Consider the following 24,069-nt stretch of genomic DNA (forward strand, 5'->3'; position numbering starts at 1 on the left):
TAGCCCATCAACGTACATGGACTAAGGGCTTAATCCGATAGACAGATATCCACATATGGATATAAACAATAACCTCTGGTTCTATTAAAATAATAACATAACATTAAAGTAAGTAAACACGGGATTTCACCCCGTGAATTATTCAGGTTTTTCAGCCCTCACAATATATGAAAATTTGCGCTTGCGTGTATGTTAAGCACCAAAGAAATAATTGCGTGTATTATGTAGTTGATTTGTCTTTTTTTTTGCCGAATGAAAATCCAGAACTTCCTAGAAATAAAAACATCTAACTCAGCCATATTGTAAAAAATTCCCATAAAAAATCCTTGGGTCCTTAGCGGAATTCGAACCCAGGAGGAAGATATGGAACCTCGTACGCACCAACAAATAGATTGGTGTCTTCCTCCTGGGTTGGTATGTATGAGGGACCTCATATACACCAACAAATAAAATAATAATAATAAATAAATATACATACAAGGGTTTTTGATAGTGAAAAAAGAGTCTGTTCAGGACTGCCTTTCGTTCAAATGACCCAGTTATTTAGAATCGCCAAGACCATTCAGAAAATATACTACCGCCCACTGGACTGGTTAAAAGTCTGTTAGCTGACTTTGGTAACGCCGAAGTCCATTCGGATGTGTTTTTTCGGGCTTGCAAGGGTTGATTAAAGTATTTCCCAACTCTCAAAGAAAGCTAGATAGAATGCCGAGGTCTTTGGTATCTTAGATGTTTCTTGCTCTATTTTTGGGGTGTTTGATATCAAAAGTCTTTGGTGGATGGGGTTGACTACGCCTTGTAAAACTTGCGTTATTAGGTTTTTCTTTTTAACCTTCTCTGTAACGTTAAAGGTCATCACATAGAAGGCGTTAATCTTTCATAAAAAATATAGTGAAAGTTTTTGTCAGGTTACATTGTCGAATTGGATTTTGTACTTATTTGAAGGAATTTTGTGATTTATTGAACCATTCTATTGATCCTGTTTATCCTTTAACAATATGTTTCATCGTTGCTCTCACTTCTCTCTGAACCGATGACGTTTGAGGAGTTCCAGAAAAATGTCTAGAGCTTTGATGTTTTGGTTTTCCATCCAGATTTAATAAATGTCTGTTGTGAACGTTTCAAATCACATTTTATTTCTCACAAATTCCAATCCTAGACGGATTTTCAGCGTGTTATTTCGATTATTTATAGATAGGCGGACTGACTGTACTTAGTCACTTCAATTTTGAGCAAGAATCGCCTTTTATAGGGCGATACTTGTAAAGAAGAGAAAAAGGAAACAAAAAATCCTTGGAAGCAGGAACAGCTCCCACAAACTACATTCTTTCGCGTGTGACGAAAAAGGTGTTGACATCTCCGGATTATGAGGCGGTCTATGATTAATTGCCGGGTTAACTTCATTAGTAGAGAGGGGAGTTCTTATCTGATTATGACCTATGGAGTCGTTTCTTTCCGAGTTTTAAGCTTCTGTGCGGTTTGAGGTATTCATCTGGGTAAGCAAAAGCTCGTATCAGTGAAATAATTCACGCGTTCTACGTTCCGGTTCCTGAAATTAATTTTGCTTACCGTGGTGATAAAGTTATTAGTATTTTGGGAAATGAAATACGCGAGAAGGTAAGCGAGTTGAAAAAAAAAATCACCAGTATAAGCATTCATTGGTTTCAGCGTCTTATGTAACTGGTTAACCAAACTGAGGTAATCATATACTATACAGTACTTTAAAATTAAAGTTTAAATATTAAAATTCATCCTTAGCGTTTTGACACGAATGTAAAATGAAACATCCGCCAAAGACGTCCAATAATTAATTTATATTTCATTTTACACTGCTTTCTCCACTTTATCCAAAAATATGGTCATATTTGCATATAAGTTAGGTAAATTTTATGGGCACTCTTATATGCTTCATGTGCAGCCGATATTCATCTATGGGTTGTCAAACTTTTCATATTTTTATTAAAATTCCATATTTGGGAAAGCTTTCTCTCTTGATTCTTCCCTGGAAGTGTCTTTTTGTACGAGTGTTATTCTTACGTTATTGAGATCGCGTTATTTGTTTTCTTATTTATTTCCCCATTAAAATCATCCCATAAAAATAGATTATGAACTCATTGAAATTCTGACAGCAAAGCTCGTTGAAACCAATGGAGTATTTAAACTATTACGAAGGGGATATCAGAAAGTTCGTACCCTGACCTAGATAAAACATCGGTAGGCAGATGCCGTTTTTAATATAAGTTGTCTACATATTCAGTAACTAACAGGTAAAATTTCATTCTCGTAGGTGATCGTACACCGGAAGTGGAGCCCGGAATTGAGCAAGGACGCTATGGTTGACAATGTGGAGTATCGAGCAGTGACCAAATTCCTGAATTTGCAGGGCAAAAAAGCTGAGGAAATTGACAAAGAAATGAAAGCCGTGTATAGGCAGAATTGTGCATTCTGTGACATTGTAAAAAAGTGGAAACGGAGTTACAGTGCGGTTGTACAAGTATCTTTGACGAGTCAAGAGAAGTTGTTGTTGTTGTTTTGGTTTTTAGGAGCATTAGCAACTAAGGCCATATTGCTCCGGGAATATGCGGTGGTCATTCCCTGACCTTTCCGCATCCTCCGTATTTAGTGGTGACGGGCTCGAACCCCGGTCTAATCAAGAAGCGTGTGCTACGCACTGCTGCTCCTTCCCACCTGGCTACGGAGGCGCCCGAGTCAAGAGAAGGAAGGCCATCGACATCCACAGATAGTGAGACGGTTGCAAAGGGTGAGTAGCTGGTGTTGAGTGACAAACGTGTGACAATTCATTTCATCGCATATGCAGTGGGAATTAGTTATGGGTCTGCCCACAGCATTTTACATGACCATCTACACGTGTTTAAGGTCTCCGCACGATGGATTCCAAGTTTGCCCACGTCTTTGCAGAAGCCGTTGTCACCACCAACTTTGTTGCCCAGTGCGGCTTCGAACTACTGCAGCTCTGACGCTATTCTCCTGGCGTAGCATGGTCAGACTTCTTGTTTCAAGAAATGAAGAAACCATTGCGTGGACACCGCTTTGATTCGTCTCTTGAAGTCATCAGTGAAGTGGAATTGTGGTTACAGTCAAAAAGTGCAGACTTCTATGATCAAGGTATTAAACAACTGATCCATACATGTCGCAGAATAGATTGGAGAAATGTGTTATTAAACATGGAGAGTACATAGAAAAGGATAAAGTTCCTGCCAAGTTTCACCTTTCTAGGGCTATTATTTCTAGGTAAGGGTACGAACTTTTTGATACCCCCTCGTATATCAGAATATTATAACAGCAGTACTCTGATCCACATGATGAATGGTTATTTGATTGGAAATTTTACACTCAAGGAAACTGGAAGGATCTCTCATCAGTAAAACCTATTTTTACCGTTTTACGTAGAGCTATCTTGAATTCCTTCCTCCAGTCTTACCCCCCCCCCCCCCCCATTATAAAATTTCTAAACGTTTTCAGCCATCGCCTTCATTTTCATGACATCTACTCCGTCACCATTAACCGTAAAACACTTACCTTCACTACCCATTACTTTCTCGTTATTTATTTTTTCTTATTTACTTTCCATCCTTCATCTTTACTCCAGAATTCGTATCTTGCTCTTTCAGTAACCCTCTTTTCCAAAACTTCTGCCTCTATACTGTCCTGTAGAATTCAAAATTATTATGGACAGGTGGGAAGATACCAGAATAACAATTTTTGCTCTTTTATATTACAGCTCTCTCATATTTTTCTCTAGCAATCTGTTCAGTAAAGAAAAAAGCATTCTGTCAAATACATATGACTATCTTTGCTATTGATACACGTCATTTTCACTTTTATCCGAAAAAGATGCATTATCTTTTCACTTAGCATTTGAAAGAGATGACACAATGAATACCGAATTCCAGGGGGTTTCTGTTCTCAACGTTTTGAAACTCTCCGCCTTTTAGTAAATGTCGAACGTTGAGTCAGAAGTTTATCGTGATCTCAGTGAACATAACTGTAATCAAATGGTTTCTTAACCAGCTTTCCTCCATAATCAGATCTTATGATTAACACTTTGTCTTCAGCGATATCTCTACACAACGAGCTGTCTGCACTCAGAATTATTCTCCTACCTATAATAAAAATTTCCTCTCGTCGTACACCCAGTTATTATCTTAATACAAGTTATTTTTACAGAATATTCACGTGTCACGCGTCATTTAGTGAGAGGGTACTTAAAGACGAGAATGCATTATGTCAATTGTGACTTCTCCTGCCGATGAAAACTTTTAAAAGGTTTCTTGGAACAGGAAAATAACATTTTTTAGAAATATTGTGTTTTCATTATTTAAGTGTGCTTTATTTAGTAAAGTATTAACAATTCCAGCGAGCAATCTATAAGCTGAAAGTGTTATCAACAGGGACTGTATTTTAGATAATGAAATCATATATTCCGATTTAGTCCTTTAGAATTTAGTCCTGTATCAGGTATAGCGATCATAAGAAGCAGCATCACTTGTCTGATTTATTGAAGTGATTTAATGGACTTCCATTTTTCGCCTTCCGAACGAGTATATCAGAACCAGTTCAACCGCAAAGCTTAAAAATAGATCTCTTAACATTTCTTTGAAAAAAATAGCCTTTGTTCTTGAGAAACGGTTGAAGTTATTTGATATTGATTTCTCTTTCTCTCTTCTCCTTGTCTCATAATTAGATTAAAAAAAAATGTAAAGTACCTATATTATGCTCTAGCGACTATAAAAGTGAGGTACGATCCGTTTTTTTTCTTCTGAGCTTTCTAGTAGGGATCATATACATTGAGTCAAAAGTTCTGACGATTTTAAGAGTTTTGATCCGCCAGAACTACCAAAATGCCACATGTGCAATTACATATGTTTGATTTTAAATAAAACGCATGTGAGGCAAAAAGTTCCAAGACATTGCTGCCCTCTGACGAATGGCTGTTAAAACAGTTGGACCCTTGCAACATCGTGGATTAACTAATGGACATTTTAAAGGAGGTTTCTTTGACGTGGCAATTCTCGCACCAAGAAATGAAGATACTTGCAGTCAGTGAAGGTGAATTGGAAAGGTTCCTGGAAGACACCACCTATTCCTTTAACTTCCCTTTCTATCTCATTCGCTCTAGGTCTGTATACTAAAGGGAAGGAAAACTTAATTACATTTTGGCAGAATAAAAAAATAGGGAACAGCTTTGTAGATGGATGTTTTTAGCCAATGATAGAGATTGAGGCGTCTCTCCATTATCCAAGAGTTAAATAATAAACTATTTAAACGGGTATAATTATGTAAATTTTAACGGATTACTATTTAAAAAAAATAATAATAGTAAATAAATAAATAAATAATCAACTTGTTTATTCTATTCTGAGGAGACCGAAAAGTATTCCCAGAATACAGAACATTATTCTGTTGCTTTTGAGAGAAATCACCTTTGTGTTGTTATTTAACCTGGTATTAGTGTGGCGTGATTTCACACCCCAGGGTTTTGGCTAAACATCCATTACAAAGTGGAATATTTCTTAAATGTAATTTATGAAGTTGGCTCCCGTTCAGTAGCTGCAAAAGCCGTGCCACATTAACCTCCTTTGCGTCACCTTTTGTTTCTTTGGCTTCTAAAAATTTAACTTAAAGCAGAATTCTTGGAAAGGAAATGGTGGAGATCACATAAGCAAAGATTTTAATGGTTCTGTAAGGGAAGAGGGAAAAAGTACATTATTTACAGAAGTAGGAAGAAATAAAAGTTAATTTTACAGTAGTAAAAAAACCGACTTATTTGGTAAGAGGCAAAGTCACATGGTGGGTTAAAACTTGTACAACAAAATCAATTAAAACGGAATCAGAAAACATATCTCTCCTACCACGAGTAAAAACATTGCTGAAGGAGCAAAAACACGACAGGACTAAGTATATAAAGGATAAAGTATAGCTGCAGATACTGAAATATTTTTTGTTTGGGACACGCTAACTTTTAATGAGAAAATTTTCACTTTTTTTGAAAAGTTACAAAACATTCCTAATAAGTATTAATTGTTACTCTTCCTGTATGTTAATAAGTCTTTTTTCCGTGGTCCACTTTTTAATCCAGTTTTATTATTTTTTTCTCTGAAGAAAGCCCGAGTAAAATCTCTCAATTTATTTTTTTTTAAAAAGGATTGCACTTCGTACTAATTGCTGTAAATAAATAATAAAATAAAAATGTTTTTATATACAAAATACGTCACCAGAATGATGTTTTATATTTTTTATGAGCAGAATTACCCCAATAAATAAATGTGCCCTCATAAATAAATAATGCACTTCAGAATCGTAGAAGACAAGAGTTAAATTTCTGGAATAAATGCTTTCTTTATCCTCATCTTATTTCACTTAATAAGTTTAGTATTAATTCATTACTGCTAGTATTAAATAACTAAACCTTTGCGAGACCAGTGTATATTTACAGGGTGTTCTGCGTTTATCAGCGTTAATATTGCTTTTTATTATTCTGTCAGATAAAAAGGAATATAACCGGGGGAAATCTAGTGCAAATTCATAAAGACTATCCTAAAATTAAATAAGACATATTACTCTATGATATACTAAACGCCTTTTGGTTGCTCCATTTGAGTTTTCTTCTCCCGATTAACAAAACCTCATTATCTGTAATGGCACGGACACGACAAAGTAATATAACGTAATGCGGCTGGGCACTGCTCTTATACAAAGCTAGCTATTGACAGCTTGCCGAATAGTTCTAATTTAAAATTTTATTTAAATTTGAAGCATTTTAAAAGACGTTTTCTGTTTCATGTCATGCTGAATGAAACGCCCTGTATTAAATATGCATTGTTTTAATCATTTGGGTTTTTTAAATAATGGTTTAATCTTTTTATAGTTCCAAGACGTACTCTCTGGTGTCTAGCACAGCAGTTACGCTCACTACTCATCCACACTGTGCGAAAAGCGGCTGTTCGATCTTGTCTAGACAGGAAGAACTTTTATAGACGTTTTATTTTTTTCACAGTGGCCGAATTAGCTGGCATCGAGCGAGGATTGCCTTGTTTTTTTTTTCTATCCCCCCCCAAAAGGAAACCGACATGAAAGTTGCAGCCTTTAATTATTTTGGCTGAAATTATAAACAATCCAACTAATTTTTTAATCTTCATTAGGCAGTTCCTATATAACCTTATGCTGTTTCTTAAACTGTTACACATTCCTGAGTTGTATTGCAAATCGATCACGTTCAGGGAGTCGCTGAGGTCTGGTAATGGCAGAAATTCTCTCCTTTAGCTGTAGAAGCTTTCCTTGGCATGTCCTCGATTCGATCACCAACAACAAATGATGTTGGTGATCGAATTTCGTACTCAAAAGCACGGGCCCATTTCAATAGACAGAAATCATCAGCGATTGCTAATTTCTTCAATGCTCAGCTTCATATGGGGAAAATCTCCTATCGTCATAGGTGCCTCAGCAACCAAATCCTTGTTGATCCTGACCAATGGATGGACCACATTACGAGATTTCAACCGTCAAGTGTGCTATCCCCAAAACTTGACATGTCCAAGATCACATGTCTTATCTGGATATCCTTCACAGTTATAATTTCACTTCGACTCCAATTATAAAAGCCGTCAACTCATTGGCTCCCACTGCTGTTGCAGGAGCTGATAATGTTCTCTAATTCATCGTGAAGTGCCTCAGCCCTAAGTGCAACATTATTGATCAACCACTGTTGTGTATCTGACATCCTGAAGACCCACTCCTTTTCAGTTGAGTGGAACAGCGATACTGTCAGGCCTATACCCAAGATCCGTAATCTATCGCTAATTAAACATTATCGTCCAATTTCTTAATCCTCAATACTTCTGAAGTTATTGGAAAAATGCTGCTACCAATCTTCACCAAACAAATGCTCGCAGATAAGCCTCCCCAGATTCACTACGCTCTCTCTCACAGCGATCGACTACTACAAACCTCCTCGCCACCACAAATGCTATACTAGCAGCTTTCGAGAGTAATCACGAACTTGCCATAATTTACATAGATACTGAGGATGCGTTTGACGCTGTGAATGTCCCTTCTCCTTTTTGGCTGTTACATCAAGAGAGAGACATGTTGTGCTCTCTCTCTCTGCTCTCCTTAGCAAGAGGTTGTTGCGACTTAACACTGGAGGAAGAGGCTATTGGAGGGCTGTTACCGCTGGAGTACCATAGGTGGTATCCTCTCTGGATTGCTGTTCACTGCAATTATTGCCCCACTTGTGCGAAATAACCAAAAATCATCTCCTATGCAGATGACCTTAAGATTCTTACCCTAATCGGGCCCGGTCCCAATCTCATCACGACCACTAACCACATTAATAACAGTCTTTTGGAAATCGCATCCTTTCTACAGCATTTTGGCCTGACGATCAATTCCGGGACGTTCTCTCTGAAGACCAGTCCTTCTGTGATTCCTCCCACTTTTGGTAACACCCAAATCCCTGTTACTTCATATTCTGACTTAGGTGTAATGTTTGATCCTCAACTCCGTTTTAATACGCTGTATAAACTCGCCTCACGGGCTTCAAGTCTTCGTTGGACAACAAAACAAAGTCTGTTGCACATTAAGAATCCAAAAATAATCAAGAAATACATCAGAACAATTATTTACCCTCTTTTCGAGTCTCTGCCTCAGCCACCCAAACGACTAAAAAGCCTCTCATTGCATCTGAATATTGGCTACGTAAATGGGCCAATTGTAAATCCAATCTGCAGCCACAAGAACAGCATTAACAAATGCAATGGAGGTTCCCCGTCTCTCCGAGCTTATTGATTCCTGAAGGTTGGTCGTCACAGTGAAAATGGTTGCGAGACTTATCTCCGAGTCATCCGTATGGGATACATGATGCTGCTGGAGAATTCCCTATCTCTGCCTTTCGGGCAACCCTTAGACTGGCTGCCCGGAATTCGAGATTTTTCCTGACATCGATTCCACCCTTTTCAGATGCTCTCTCAGGTCTACAATCTTGATGCTGATCTTAAAAAATTGGCATGATAAAGATATAGAAAAAAAAAGAAAAAAAACTCAGTCCAACTGATATCATTGCGTGGAATGGCATCAGTTGGACTGATTATTTTTTTTATTTTTTTTTTTTTTAAGTTTACTTCACTTTATGTCTCGGCATTGTTAAACCCTGGCCTGCATGCCGTGACGGTCGGTTGCAACATTAAGTTCTCTCTCAGTTCACTGCAACAAGTAGTGCAGTGTTGGCATATGCCGTACATGAACAAAAATATCATTCTTCCCGGATTGTTGTGGATGGCTGGATTCCAGTTTTCTAGTTGTGATTGTGTGTATTACTAATTGATTATGTAATTGGAATGGCATACTGGAGGTTCACTTATGGAGATACCTTTCTAGACCCTTCGCACCTCCAAATGCAGATGTACTATCATTGTGGATTTTGTGTTTGTTACTTACAGTTTGACCATGAACGTCATCTTTGTATTGTCTGGATGATCCCCAAGAGTATCATTAAACTGAAGGAAAAAAGTCTTATGGAATTCACTTGATATTTCCATGAATTTCTGCCATTGAATCTATCATGTGTCCCTAGGTCACCAGTAGCCTTTGAAATTGATATTTTTGAATTGTTTTGATAGACTGTTTGATGAAATATGAGTTCTTCATTATAGCCCTGTACCTTCTCCAAATCTCATATTAGTAAAGAATTATTTGAATATGAAGTGGTTTACGAATCTTCTTATATTCAAGAAATCTTTGTACTGCTTTGGTAAATATAGTCAAATCGATAATGTCTTTAAGATCGGTTTGCGCTCTGTTTTGGTCAGTTTGTGCTGCTGTTTCAAACTTTCTGCTTTCCAGTGTTCATCAGGGATCCTGGTATTGATTTTCCGTTATGCAGTAGCTACTTTACTGCACATTATCGAAACCGTTCTTCAATATATATGTTATTGAAGGTAAAAGGCAATATATATGGCAATATATATGTTATTGAAGGCAATATATATGTTATTGAAGGTACCTTATATGTTACTAGACGTTATCGTTTGAGATTTGCATTTACAAAGAGATATCATTCGAAAGGGCTTGATGAGAAATTCCATTTATGATTAATTTGTTGTGTCCAACCTCAAAAGTATTCCAACTCGTCTGTTTTACAAACACGCGTAAAACTCTTTTTCCAGTATGGGTGACTACTGTGATTGCAAAGAAGTGTTTTTTTTTTTTTTTTTTTTTTACCTTAAAAACGTTTTACTAGCATTATTCCAAAATTTTGTAACGAAAAACCGTCATGCGAAAAGCGTTACGGAAATGACGTCACTTCCGCCAGTAGTGAATTATTGTAACTTGTATTGTTGCAATCATACTTGTATAATGATAATTTATCTTCTACTGGACCAAATTTAATGAAATTTTGCACATAGCTTCATCTTAGCTCTATACCAGAGGGGAAACTTTCAAATCTCTGAAAATTGCAGTAGTTTTTCCAGGATAGTGTAAAATATGAACATGTGATCAAGGAAATTTTCTCACGGAATAAACGGGTTAATGTGGACGTATAGCATATCGTTGGGAAGCTAAGGAATTTAGAAACAGAAATATTAAGGTTTTAAGACACAAAAAAACTTTGCGAAATTGGAAAATGCGTTAATTTCAAAACGCATCTGGTTTCAAGTGTTTTCAGATCGAATGTAATTTATTTCTTTACAATTAAACCGTGAGGCTGGAAAAGAGTTGTGGACATTTATGAAAACATTCTTAAACTTGGACATGTCATCAGATCTTTCGATAAATACTACACGCAATGGAACTACAGATGGTGTATTTATTCGTGAATAAAACCTCTTCAATGAAAAAAATTATATATCCTACTTTAGCCATCACAGACCAATACTTTCAGTAACCGATATGTAATTATTATTAATAAAATAAAAACATTGTTATATTATTATCCATGAATTTTATTAATATCTGAAAATTAAAACGTTTTTAACGCCTGCCGATGATTCGTAAATGGAAACACGTTAAATATACTAGTGACAGGACACATTATGTACCTGCTACAAGAATTTAATTTTTAAATTAATTATTCGTTTTGAAAAGAGAAATTGAAGTGAAGATGAAGATGTGGATGTAAATGAGAAACATATTACAAGGAATAACGTTTAGAATTAAATGAATTAACCACCGAATACTAAACTTTCTCTTTAGTGCAAGACCAGATGGCTCTTGATGTCGACGAGTCGCACTACTTAATTAATATCGACACTATCTACATCGGCAGCCATAAGTGCAAGAAAAGCCCTCGCGTTTGGCTGTTACTATCGCTCGGTTTAGAATCCTGTCTCGACTGGGGAAACCTTCATCAGCCTTTTTTCACAATGTGTAAGTTAGTCAGTCTCTCATGCAAGGAAGGCAAAACTTTTGTCTGCTGAACGCTTAGTCCAGCAAACAGACAAACCGACCAAAGCAAAACACAGTTACAGACTCAATACAACGACGCCTCATGATCTTATATTCCGTGGCGTTTAACAACTTCAAATAACCAACAGAGTGAAGGAAATTAGAATTCGGGTTCAGTGTACATAATGAACAGATGCTCATTGTGGTCACATTCTTCAATGCCAACTACAGTTTCCACGAGCATATAAATGATATTACGGAATTCTTCCTGCAGTTGATCTGCTTTATTCCTCGCCATGCAACTGTCTTTTCTAGTTGTACCAGCTATTGGTTAGATTTTCTAGAGTTAAGTAAATAATTACGCAGCCAACCTAGAAAAGGAGGTACCCATGAAATGCTACCCAAAAGTTATGCGAATGGTCACGTAACAACAGCCGATAACAGTACGAATATTTTTCAGTTAGGTGGTGACAGAATACACTTTTGCGGTAGTATGCTGGTCGTACCCCATTCCACGTTGCATTCGTCACGTATGTTAAGCAGCTTAGTGTAGACGTGTACAACGTGCCATTCGATTTTTTGAAATCAGCGATTCAGCAGAACAGAGTTTGCATCAGGTTTTGTTCCAAGCTTGCTGAAACAATTTCAGAAACGCATGAAATGATACGGAAAGCCTTTGGGAGAAGGTGCTTTATCAAAAACACAAACTAGTTTTCAAGTTTGGTTTTCAAGAATGCAAGGCCGATCAGACTACTCTATCTACTCGACAATTTCTAGCCAGGATGCCTGGCGTTTCCTTCTCTATTACTTTCCGGACATTAACCCCTGCAGTTTCATGTTTCCTACGGTGAAACTGAAGTTCAACGGAAAGAGTTTTAATGATATCAGAGATTAAACAAAAATTGCGGGCGATGCTTGAGAATATTATGAAAAATAATTTCAGATTTGCTTCCAATAGTGGTATAATCGCTGAGTTTGATGTACGAAGTCCGATGGGAGCACTTTGAAGAGCATATGATGTAAAAAAATAGTCAAAGTGAATGAATCTTGAGGTGGAGATTGATAAACAAATTTATTTATTGATTTTCCTAATTCGTGGAGGAAAAATTGGAAAACTTCACAAACATGGCTCTTTATAATTTTTTTTTCTGAGATTGTCTGTCTTTATACCAGTTGAGAATTTTCGTCGTGCACAGAAATGGCAAGACTTTTAAGGAATACTCTCCCAACCGCATCATAATCAACATTTTCAGTCCACTGAATGATGAAGGCCTCTCCAACAAATTTCCAGTTCCTTCTGTTCTCTGCATTTGCTGTCCACAAACTCTTAAATTTCATCTGTCCATCTCCGTTATTATCTTCCAGGTTTTCTTTTAGTTCCTTTTGGGTACCATTCTGTTATTTTCTTAGTCCATCTGTCACCAGGTCTTCGAGATATGTGTCCTACCCAAGTCCATTTCATTTCTTTAGTTCTGATAAGAATGTCTTTTATTTGAGTTTGCTGCCTAATTCATGTGTTTCTCTTCTTATCCAGCAGTCTGATTCCTAATATAATTCGTTCCATTCTTCGCTGTGTAGTTTTTCAACTTCCCTTCCATTGTTTTGGTGAGTACCCAAGTTTCACTTCCATAAGTTATGATGGAGAGTATACTTTGGTTCATTATTTTACGTTTCAGACAGATTGGGACATTGCATCTCAGTATGTGACTATTTCCTGAATGCTATCCATCCGAAATTTATTCTTCTCTTGACTTCCAGCCATTTATCATTATTACAGCTAATGACTTTTCCTAGATAAGTATATGAATCCACCTTTTCAATTACTGCCCCTTCAATCATTATTTCCCTTTCCGTGGCATACTTGTTCATCATTACTTTTGTTTTAACCATGTTAATCTTTAGTTCGAAATCCTTACTAACTGTGCGTAACTGATTAAGATTTTCCTCTAATTCTTTGGGATCGTGGCTTATGACCACAATGTCATCTGCAAATCGTAAATGGTTTAAGTACTCTCCATTCGCATTGATTCCTTTCTGCGACCAGTCTAATCTTCTGAAAGCTTCCTTAAGGGCAGCAGTAAACAACTTCGGAGATATTGTGTCTCCTTGTCGAACTCCTTTCTCGATTTTAAATTTCCTACTGTCTTTGTCTAGTCTAATAAAGGAGGCAGCGTTCTCATATATGCTGTATGGAGACAAATATCTTTTCATAGTCCACAAATGCCAGGCAACCTAATAATCCTTAATTCTCCACAATGAAAAATACTATCGAAAAGAATGAACACCGCGTTGTGAAAATTCTTTTCGTCAACGAATTTGTTGTTCATTATCGATTGGTTCATTAATATTTCTTCATAAATTTGGTCTTCGTACCTGAAACTTCGCGAACGACAGCTGGATTGTTTTCTTCTCCACGATTTGCTTCATGGAAAATTCGATATCCCTGATTCAGCACACCTCTTAAGAATATGATACATGTTATTTCCTTTAAAAGAACAAACTGTATGGAGATCTGTTCCTTTTACTATTTTCTTTGGAATGGTGACGCTGTTTGCTAAAATGCTGTTTTCATGCTTTTATTAATCTTAAAATAATTCCACTGCTCATCCTAATTTTTGGATATAATCTTCTTAAACTTTGTCTCATCTCAAGGCTCATTATTCCATCTTAGGTCTAATTAATTTAAATGTTAAATTAAGATATTTTGCCCGATGTGTAAACCTCTCGTCATCTGTATCTGATAAACCCCATGATAATATGTACATGCTGTTTTATAGCAGATAGAGTGCGACATTGAACGTTTTAAGGAAGTTTTTGTGGGAGTCTTGAGATGTAGATCGGAAAACTTTTTTTTTCCATGGGTTGTTTATTAGAAAGGAAGGTCGTAATGCAGTGATTAACGCAGCAGTAAGGTAACTGCGTTAATCACTTGTCCACTAGCTCCCACCGCCCTTAACTGTTACGACCACGCCTCGGAGTGAAGTCCCTATTTTTATGGCCAGTGCGCCTTGGGAACTGCATATGAGAACAAGCTTCGCCACCAGCATTTCAAAGTACACTTTTCTATGCACTAATCGGCGTCGTAAAGCATTACTTTATTAATGTCTCAATATTACGTGCAATATTACGAATTACTTTCTGAATCCAGGCAGGCTGCCTCTTGTAGTAATCTGGACTGATGTAAATCAATGTTTCTGCAAGTAATAATCGACCTCGAATTAGATATTAATTTGACAGTTGAAATAAATTAATGTCGAATTTGTTTTTATCTAATATTTTATTAATTCATCACGAGACTATAACGAAATTTAAACATTTTTTTTTAAAAAAGTTTGTTGAAAGCAATTTAGTAGTTTAGACACATTAATAAAACTTTCCATTCTTTCCATTGATCAGTTTTGTAACTGTCTATATTTTCGCAGACCAATTCTCCGATTCTGTTAGATCAGTGCAACCAGATATGATTGCTTTGGCTACAAATGAAGTATTTGCGCATATATCCGCTCTGATATTCCTTATCAGAAACTTTCTAACTCAAAATCTCCTCTAGCTTGAAATCTCTCTCTGCCCTGTTCTGTCAAATTCATATGTTGCCGTTATCGTTCTCCCAGTTCCACTAATCACTGAAAAATCCTCTTTGACTTCCTTTCTTTGAAACTCAACTTTCTGCTGTCTAAATTTCCCAACAGATATAACCAAATTTTACGTGACTTTATCTTTCGTACTTTCATACAGAGGCCGAGTTAATCAGTCTCTGACCGAGGTTGCATGGTTGCCTCCGCGAACGTGTAATAAAATCTATTCATGGTTTTCTCTATAACAACTAATGGGCTCAATCCAAACCATGAAAGGAGCCCCATACCATGACACTGCCTCCACCAAACTTCATTGTTGGGAGAATACAATCAGGAAGGAACTGTTCCCCTGGCATTCGCCACACCCCCCAGTAACGACCATCAGACTGGTAGAGTGCTAACCCCGACTCGTCTGTCCAGAGGACTGTTTTCCATTGCTCTCCAGTCCAAGATTCGCGCTCCTTACACCATGTTAATCGGCGTCTAGCATTTGCTGAAGTGATCAATTCTGTTTAACTGTTGAGATAATTCTGTTGAACTTGTCATCTTGCATGCTCGCTTTTGCAATTGTCTGTTCGAAGCCCAGTATGCATATTTATAGTGGGTTCTGTGACGTGTTGCATGCATAGAACCTGTTTTCTCATCCATGGAGGGGTGTCTGGATATTAATGGTAGGGCAGTATAAACTGTACCTAGTTCTTTTTCTCTGGCGATTAAAAATTATCCGAAAATATGGTCGAAAATATTCGGTATTTCCCGCCCTCCACCGAAATTATAAAAAGAATTGGTAAATGCAAATAACGAAGTCACAAAAACAGTTACTAGTTACTGATCCAAGTTGTCTGTCTGTTGTACTGCTGTTTTGTGAAGCGAGACCAAAAGAGTTAGTCAGTAAACACACAACTAAAAACTTTCATTTCCAATTTAGCTGCCACATTTTGTTCAGGCTGATAGTTTGAGCTTCTGGTAGTCAGTGAAGGCAAGCAAATTCGCTTGTCCTGAAACACTCTGTTGATGAATTCGCTCATAATGAATCGCACTCGACCAGAGGATCTTATTAAAACCATACTTGACCAAGTAACTCTACACGTTCCACCTGAGGCGCAAACCATTCCTGTAATATATTGAGGATAGTGGCTTTCCTTGTTGTTGGTAAATTGGTAAATTACTAGTACAAACTACAAGTAATATACCATTTAATTAGTTTAGTAATTTATGACAGATTCTTTTTTGTGTGATATAAGTGGACTTTCCGATCACCGTGATGAATAGCAGCACATAAAACTTATAATCTCTACTGAAAGTATTTGCAAGTTACATCCATAGGTCTCCTTACTTATTTTACGAATGATGAATACCCTAAATGCGTAGAATTATTTAAAGACTTTGGGATTAATCTTCACTCTGACGCATTCTGCTTTCCATTTTAATGCTGTTATACCCAAGGCGTTTAAAATAGTTTGATTAAGCGTTTTGCCCACATTTACTTCAGGAAAGGCGCAACTTTTTAATTATTAAAGCATTCTGGTTTTCCTGTAATTGATTAGGGTGATATTATCTGAAAGCCACACCATAAATATCCAACGGATGGCTTCAATAAAACAGCTTATCACCATGTCGATGTAACCTGTTTAAAAAAACAATAATAAATAAATAAATTGGGGCTTATCTCTCATGACACACTAATTTCCTCTTATAGCACAGTATTTTGTTTATTTACAGCGTTATTGGGAATTTTATTGATTCTCCTGCGGTTGTCACAGTTGTATATTAGTCTCCGGGCTTAATTGTATATGGGATTGATATTTTTTCTGTCAGTTGCTGAGCTAAGTAATGAAGAGCAATTAATTATGCAACAGAATATCCGAATAGAATGTCTCCACTTATATTTCTTGGTAATTTATAAATCATTTGCATCATTCTTTCCACTCTCGCTTTCTGTGAATAACGAATATTTCTTTATAAGAATATGTAAGTGTGCAAGCATATTAAAACTTTCCGGCGTGGGTATCAACTTCCTTTTTATATTAGGTTTTCTTAAGTTATGCTGGCTTAACACACTTCTGGAGTTACTGAAATAATTTTGTGGGGCATTCCAAATTTGGTTAACGTTCCAGGAGTTAACAAGGAAAAGAAAATTTTAAATAATCACATTACAACTTAGGTTAAAGGCTACATTGTAGACTTTCTTTTTGTTGGTAGGCCACACTGGAATTCCGGACACTCATTAGATTCAAAATATTCTTTAAATTCATTTATATTCTGATAAGTGGAGTGGATAAATGAAGGTGGCGCTCTAAGCCGGGAGTTATTTGGTCTCAACTGACCAATAATTTTATTAAAATCCATGTTATCAGTTTCACATAATTTTCGTAATGCAGGGTAATTGACATACGGGATATTCACTTTCTGTATTAGGAAAGAACTGCAAAGAAAGCATTCTAAAATAAAATAACATAGTCTTAGTGACTTCAAGATTCAACTACATCGGCGCTATTCCTCTGTAAATCAAGAGATTGGTGTGTTAATTGCGTTATCTTCTAAGTGAGTTATTCTCTCGTTTCTAGTTATATATCGACTTTAACGTGTTTACAGTTCTGTTTAGAGCGAGAGACAACAGATCTGTGACCCACACGCAATGTGTATGTGTGTGAACACACACGAACATCTTAAGTAGTCGTGGGGTTAATCCATGTGGTGTCTGCTGGAATTTTATCATCTCGACATTGTCACTCATCGTGAGAACATTCTTCCAGAAACTGGAAGAGTATTGTCGTTAGCCTGTCTCCATTATGTGACTACCGCACGAGGCACGTGGAGGGAGAGCGTCACACAAGCAGAGGCAAACAGCAATGGCAGCGTTAGCATCACGCACATTCGAAGTATTGATTGGCTAGCGGAACGTTGGTTCTGCGCCTGCCAGCTGTAAGTGACTGCCGGGTATTTGCCTCGTCCTGGGCGAAGAGTTTTCTAGGGTAAAGTGGTCTGGGGCCTGGTCGGTGTGAGTTGTCTGGTGGAGCTGTCGGGTGTCCTATCCACACACGACTCTGCCTATCCGAGCTGGGATTGCTACTATAGCAAGGTAAGAAAATAACGGAAGGCTCCGAAATTCCTAGCCAGTTATTGCGACGTTCTAGAGACAAATATACGGACGCTGTGTTCAGCGGAGATGGTATAAATGTATAATAAGCGATGAAACGGTATCTTATATTTTTTAAAGGCGGGTTAAGTACCCTCCTCACTAGCCTCAGGATTACATGATAGTTACAGACATGATTTATGACATCCATTGAACAACTACCTGCCTGGAGCGACTTCAGGCACTTCAACCCGTTTCATGAGCGATAACATGGCATACTTGGAAATATTTAATGAGCTTAGACGACACGAAATTAATTATTTTTCTGCTATTTTTAGATTATTTCGAATGTTTACATATCCATTAAGAACTTGGCGCGCTTTTAGGTTTAACCTGTAAACGTGTTTAGGTTTGAATTATATCGCACGGCGTGTGTTCTTGTAGTAAAGTGAACATAAATGCAACTCGGTAACCATTGTTTATATAAGCAAGATTTATTATATGTGCTCTGAGTTTTGAACGTGGTTGAATGTGCCAAACACGCAGGCGCGACTCACTTGTGTAAAGTGTAGCGAAGTCAGCTGTTCTCACGATACAGGTATCAGCTGTTATCCTAATACACATGCACTCGCAGCTAATGCATGGCACGAATGAAGTCGCGCGGATTCAATTAAAAAGCTCAAGTTTAATTGTTAATTACTGTGCTGAAACTATTATGTATACCTGTTTAGTTATCAGTGTGATCAGCAAACTGTATTGTGTAAAATATATATTAAATTTAGGTAGTTATTAAATTACGCAGGTGTCATTTTCTATGTATAAAGGGAAACTGTTTATAAATCGTGATTGTTGTTCAATATCAACTGTTGTAGCTATTCTCTAGTAATCAAGAAGAGCAGGAATGTTCATATGTACCCCTGCACATGTCGCTTTCCTGTATGACTCAGCGGTGTTGAGGTAAAGATGCCCACAATGAAAGTCTAAATTTGCATGTTTCTTTATAGCGCGCGCGTTTGTGTGTGTGTTCTAAACATTAAAACATCTGGAAGTATATGGGAAAAAAAAATATATATATATATATTAACACTCTTTATGCCGGCACATTAGCCAGTAATCATTTTCTTTTCCGGAACGTCTGCGAAGGTTAACGATATGGGGGGGTGAGGACAAAAGAAAAGAAAGACAGCAACAGAACAGTTTGGCCCACTGCCAGTTGAGAACAAAAATAATAATAAAAAAGAAAAGATGCAGCCAATCCCCAAACCATTGTAGATGGCGCTAGAACCTGCATTTTACCACACAAATATCAAAATCGAATGAAATGGGAAAAAAAAAAAAACGAGTTTAGTGCGTTCTCTTGTTAAGGACCTAACTTATTATGTTTAAAACGCATCACCCTGCTTATTTTTCAAGCTGCTGTCATGAGAGTAGCGAAGATACAAATTGCACGTAATGTCTAGTTTTTTTAATAGGAAAGTTACCTTCTTAACCAACCTTATAAACGTGCATTAATTCCAAGTTTACGACAGTTTTTCTTATCGTAGAATCCGCATGCGCGTCTATACTTTGTATAACTTCTTTGACGGTCTCATTGCCTTACATAAATCTGCAAAGCCTCTTAAAATATTTAATTGCTATTTTTTAAATATATGAAATCATACAAGGTATAATTTTAAACAATGGTGTGACTAATACATTTTAATTATAATTCTTTGCGAGTTGTCCCACTTAGCCTGCAATGATGTCTCCTCTCCATCCCCCAATACATTCGCCAACTCCCAAGAATAAGAAAACCAGAGCGGTTGCCAGCATTGCAGATTCATCTTCCAACTTCTTACCTTTCTGCCCGCCAGGCAAGCTTCGTATGAACTCTCAGGTTCGGTAACAAGAAACTCTGACACACTTGCGTATCGTAAATCCAAAGCTCTTTCGTATATCTAGTCGTAAATGTCGGAAGGGCTCTCCCGTTTCCCACACTAAATGCCTTGTTTTTGCTACCAATCTCTTAGAAACAGTGCTTTTTTCCTCCTGTCCTTAATAGCGGATCTTAGTTTTTTTGACAGTCGTAAAAGCGGATCATTCGAGTAAATTCCTGAACTGGTGCAACGTCGTGTTTATTATTTTTTATGAAGTCCTTCTTTGAGAAAGATATTTGCTTGTGACAAGTTCTCTTCCTTTGCTATCTCTGACAGGCTGTCTGGTTTCAGTAAAGCCGGCCCTGTCAAATCCAACAAATTTTTTCAAAATGCATTATTTGCATCTATTGCTGTGTGTAACCCAATCAGGTTGCTAAGCAACTGACGTTAAAAGTCCAAGAAGCAGCTCCTGCTTCTAAAGTGCGTTTATAATCAGGAAATTTACATAGAGTAATTAATTCTATTATAACGAGACTATCACTTGGGGATTTTGTATAAATAGAAATTTCGAATCCGACTTCATTAAGTAGAAGTATAGAATACAGAATTTAGAAAAGCAAGGATAGTTGTTATGTATGTGTGTGAAATGAGCGAGTGAAACAGAAAATAAAACAGTATTTGCATAATTGCAGATTGAGGTGATCTGGATGAATTCCTCATATGAGCACCGCATACTTTATAACCGCGCTCGCGCACACACACAGCACATTCTCTGTGCCTATATAAGCATATTTAGCACATGCACACGAGACATCTTATAGTCCACATTAGTTCTTCACACGTTTGCTTCACGTTACATTCGAAACCTTCTTTGGGTTAAAAAATCTTCAGCGCCCAACCACTTATGTTTTATTACTGTTAGATATAATGTCCATTTTAGTGTATGCTTTTGTGGAATACAAGAATAGAATATGCGCATAAAGGCAAAAAAGTTGGGGAGGGAGTTCACTTAAAGAGAGAATATGTACAGAATTAAATTTTACACGATTAAAATAATAGCATTAAGCTGAGAAAGCTGATGGCATTACGTAGTAGGGAAGTAATTAAATCGCGTTATAATACATAAATTATGATGATAGAGTTAAATGAGATGTACTAGCTTACACTGGACACGCTAACATTAATTAACTACAAGTTCTTGAATGGGGAAGCTGATCATTTGATCTCACGGATACCAAAGTATTACTTTATAGTAGAGATTATGGCATATGGAAAGATGGCTGAAAATGTGTGTAAAGCAGGATTACTATACTGATTTTTCTTTAATCTCTTGGGAAAGTCGAATTATTTGAACACCTTGCTGCCTAATAATTCTGCCTATGATTGCAGATTTCCATCGTCGATCTCTAGATATTAATTGGAAAATTTTGATATAAGCAAATATGTGAGAATCTTTCCATGAAAAAATGTAATTTTCATTATTTTCATATCATTTATAGATATATTACTGACTCTAGAAAATAAAAGTAGTTCGGCGTTTCTGATTTTTAATCTATCCGTGTTAGCCCAAGCTTTGTGATTAATTTAGAATGCCTTATTCTTACCAAAGAGGTGATTTGAATATTTGTTTTCAGTTCGACAAGTTTCTTAGGTCAGATTGTTTTGTTTACCAATACACACTTCAAATTTATATCTGTCTAAGAAAATTATCTAAAAAATATAAAAAAGTGGTCATTAGGGGATATGCCGAGCATTTGTTTTTCTGTAATGCATAAGCAAATCGATAAACCTGTGCAGAATAGATTGCTTGATAAATGAGTCATAATTGAGTTAGCTTGAATAAATTTTACTCCGTGTATGATAATTACCTGATAATAATTAGATTACCAATTTGATTTCCTTAATTACTTGAACCTGATATTTATAAAAGAACAACTCTGTGACCTTCATTTGTTCTTCATGATTATAAAATTAGTTGCCTACACAGAATAATAACAACATAACTCCATATTTAATTAATAACATTAAATAATGGAATAAGTCTATAGACAATAAAGCTTACATTTTTCTTATAAAGGACATGAGTTCTCAAAGTAGAAGAACTGAATGCAGTCTCTGCTAATAGTCATATACGTTAGACCGTTCCACTCATCATTAATAATAATATATATACGAGTATGAGTAATTATCGAAAAGCGTTGATTATGTTGACTTGATCTGTTTTTTAAAGGAAGGTGTTGGGAAATCAATGAATAAAGCATGACCAATTAATGTAGTCCTTGTAAACTTTCTGCAAAATGATTTATAGAATTTGAATATCAGGCTATTTTTTTGTCCCGATTGACTAAAGAAGACTCTTCCAGTGAAAGTCCTAATGAATCCCTTTCAAAGCCTGTGTACAAAATTTCTGTTCGATTAATGCCAACCAGATATTTCGGTCTGTGACTGAGAAATTGAACTGATTTTTCACTGGTTTATAAGATAATCGAAACACATCGTCTTTATGAATTGTGACAAATTCATAAAGACCATCAAAATTATCTCCTTCTCCCTCATCATTTCTGTGATAAATATATTACCCTCAATTGTTTTGATGATTGTGCACAGATCTACTCTTTCAAGAGTATGGTAGTTCTATCAGTTACCTACACGAAAATCATTTCGTGATGTACATTATAACACTGGTGGTTCAGTTATCCTTCGAACCGCTAAACTTTGATCTTAGCCAAAAGGCCGAGAAGCGATTCCTTTGAACCGCTGACCAGAATGAAGATTGATAGTCAATATCACAGCTAGATAAGAATAGATAGGCGACTACCGCTAAGTGTTTGCAGAGCCATCACCGCCATCAGGCGAAACTGCTCATTTCGTTCGTATCTAATTCATAAAGGGTTACGTATTCTGAGGCCTGTTCAAACATAAACTTCATAAATTCGTTTCTACTATACTATTTCTGAATTGAGAGTATTCTATGAGTAAAATTTCACTTAAATATTAAATTTTTAAATTATAGTTCTTTGTTTTTATATAAAAATAGGATGAAATAATTTATTCAATAATCCGGCTTGGAATTTTTAATAAAACAAATTTTTGAACGAGAAATATTTTAATATTTCGCAGTACAATTATTCAAAATAATCTAGTACTAGGAACTTTAAATCCAGTTAATTAAATTTTGACATTTGAAACATGAATAAAATATATCCATTGTTTACTAAATAAAGGAGTAACTTCTTTTAAGGAACAGCCGGTTTAAGGAGTGGAATGAAACCATTAACTTGAACAGCCTAGTTCTGCCTGATTCCTGTGAGGGCGTCAAGATATATTTTGTGCTGCCAATGTGGTCTATAAGAGTCGGCTATCTATACTTGACTAGTTGCGGTCAGTATCATCTATTAGTTTTCAGTCAACTGCTTATCGTACTAGCGATTGATTGAAAAATTTATTCATTCATAACGGATTATAACTCAAAGAAACGATAGCAAGCATTATCAAAGTAATAGTTTCTGTTAAAGAAGTATATTAAAACAAATCACTCACAGCATATCTTGAGCACCAACGTGCGTAGTGTAATTATTAATATTAAATTACACTTCATCATTGTATCTGGGAAATATTGTTCTGACTTAATAAATTGCTCACTACTCAGCACTTTAAAGTGAAAGGAATTAAGTCTCAGTTCGGTGCAAGATATGAGTTCACAAAGGATTTCCTTTTCTGGCAGTTCCGTTCATTTCTGGTAAACCCTCTCTCTCTCTCGACTTCTAGTTGAAACCTTAAGTGACTAAATAATGACTATGTAAATAAATGTTGACGTTGGCACGAGGACTTTTTAATCTCTTCATAGTGGCCAGTAGGAACGTGCATGCGCTGGCACCTTCCATCTGGTGAGTGAAAACTTTTTTTTATATCGCTGTGGGTGACTTTGTAATTTGTGTTTTATGATCAAGGTAACAGTTCACAGGCAGTTAAAAACGCATTAGAACTCTCTGAACCTTGCAAAAACTAGAGAGAAACCATTTTTGTTTTGTTCCTTACAAACTTTGCAGTTCGCCTTGAGAGACTAACTAAATTAGAACTGCTCACAGAAAATTAGAAATTTTCAAACACTTAATCACAGTTTCTATTACATATTCATCTCTAAAATGGAGCTTAA

General features: G+C 36.5%; 1 protein-coding gene across 4 annotated transcripts in view; it reads left to right on the forward strand.

The window, feature by feature from the left end:
* The window catches only part of LOC150089645 (complexin-like), a 650,426-nt gene that overhangs the window by 250,524 nt on the left and 375,833 nt on the right, over window positions 1-24,069 (forward strand). Inside the window, exon 1 of one of the 4 annotated variants that reach the window (XM_090389572.1) lies at window positions 17,925-18,060. The exons of 2 other annotated variants lie outside the window; for them this stretch is intronic. The gene's annotated coding sequence lies outside the window, so the exon portion shown is untranslated. Of the gene's footprint in view, window positions 1-17,924; window positions 18,061-24,069 lie in introns of those variants that run through there. One more of the 4 variants, XM_090389574.1, reaches the window with a different exon arrangement.

This window comes from Mastigoproctus giganteus, chromosome 2 (genome assembly GCF_048544385.1).
Source record: "Mastigoproctus giganteus isolate SK-2022 chromosome 2, ASM4854438v1, whole genome shotgun sequence".
In the NCBI taxonomy this organism is placed as follows: Eukaryota; Metazoa; Arthropoda; class Arachnida; order Uropygi; family Thelyphonidae; genus Mastigoproctus; species Mastigoproctus giganteus.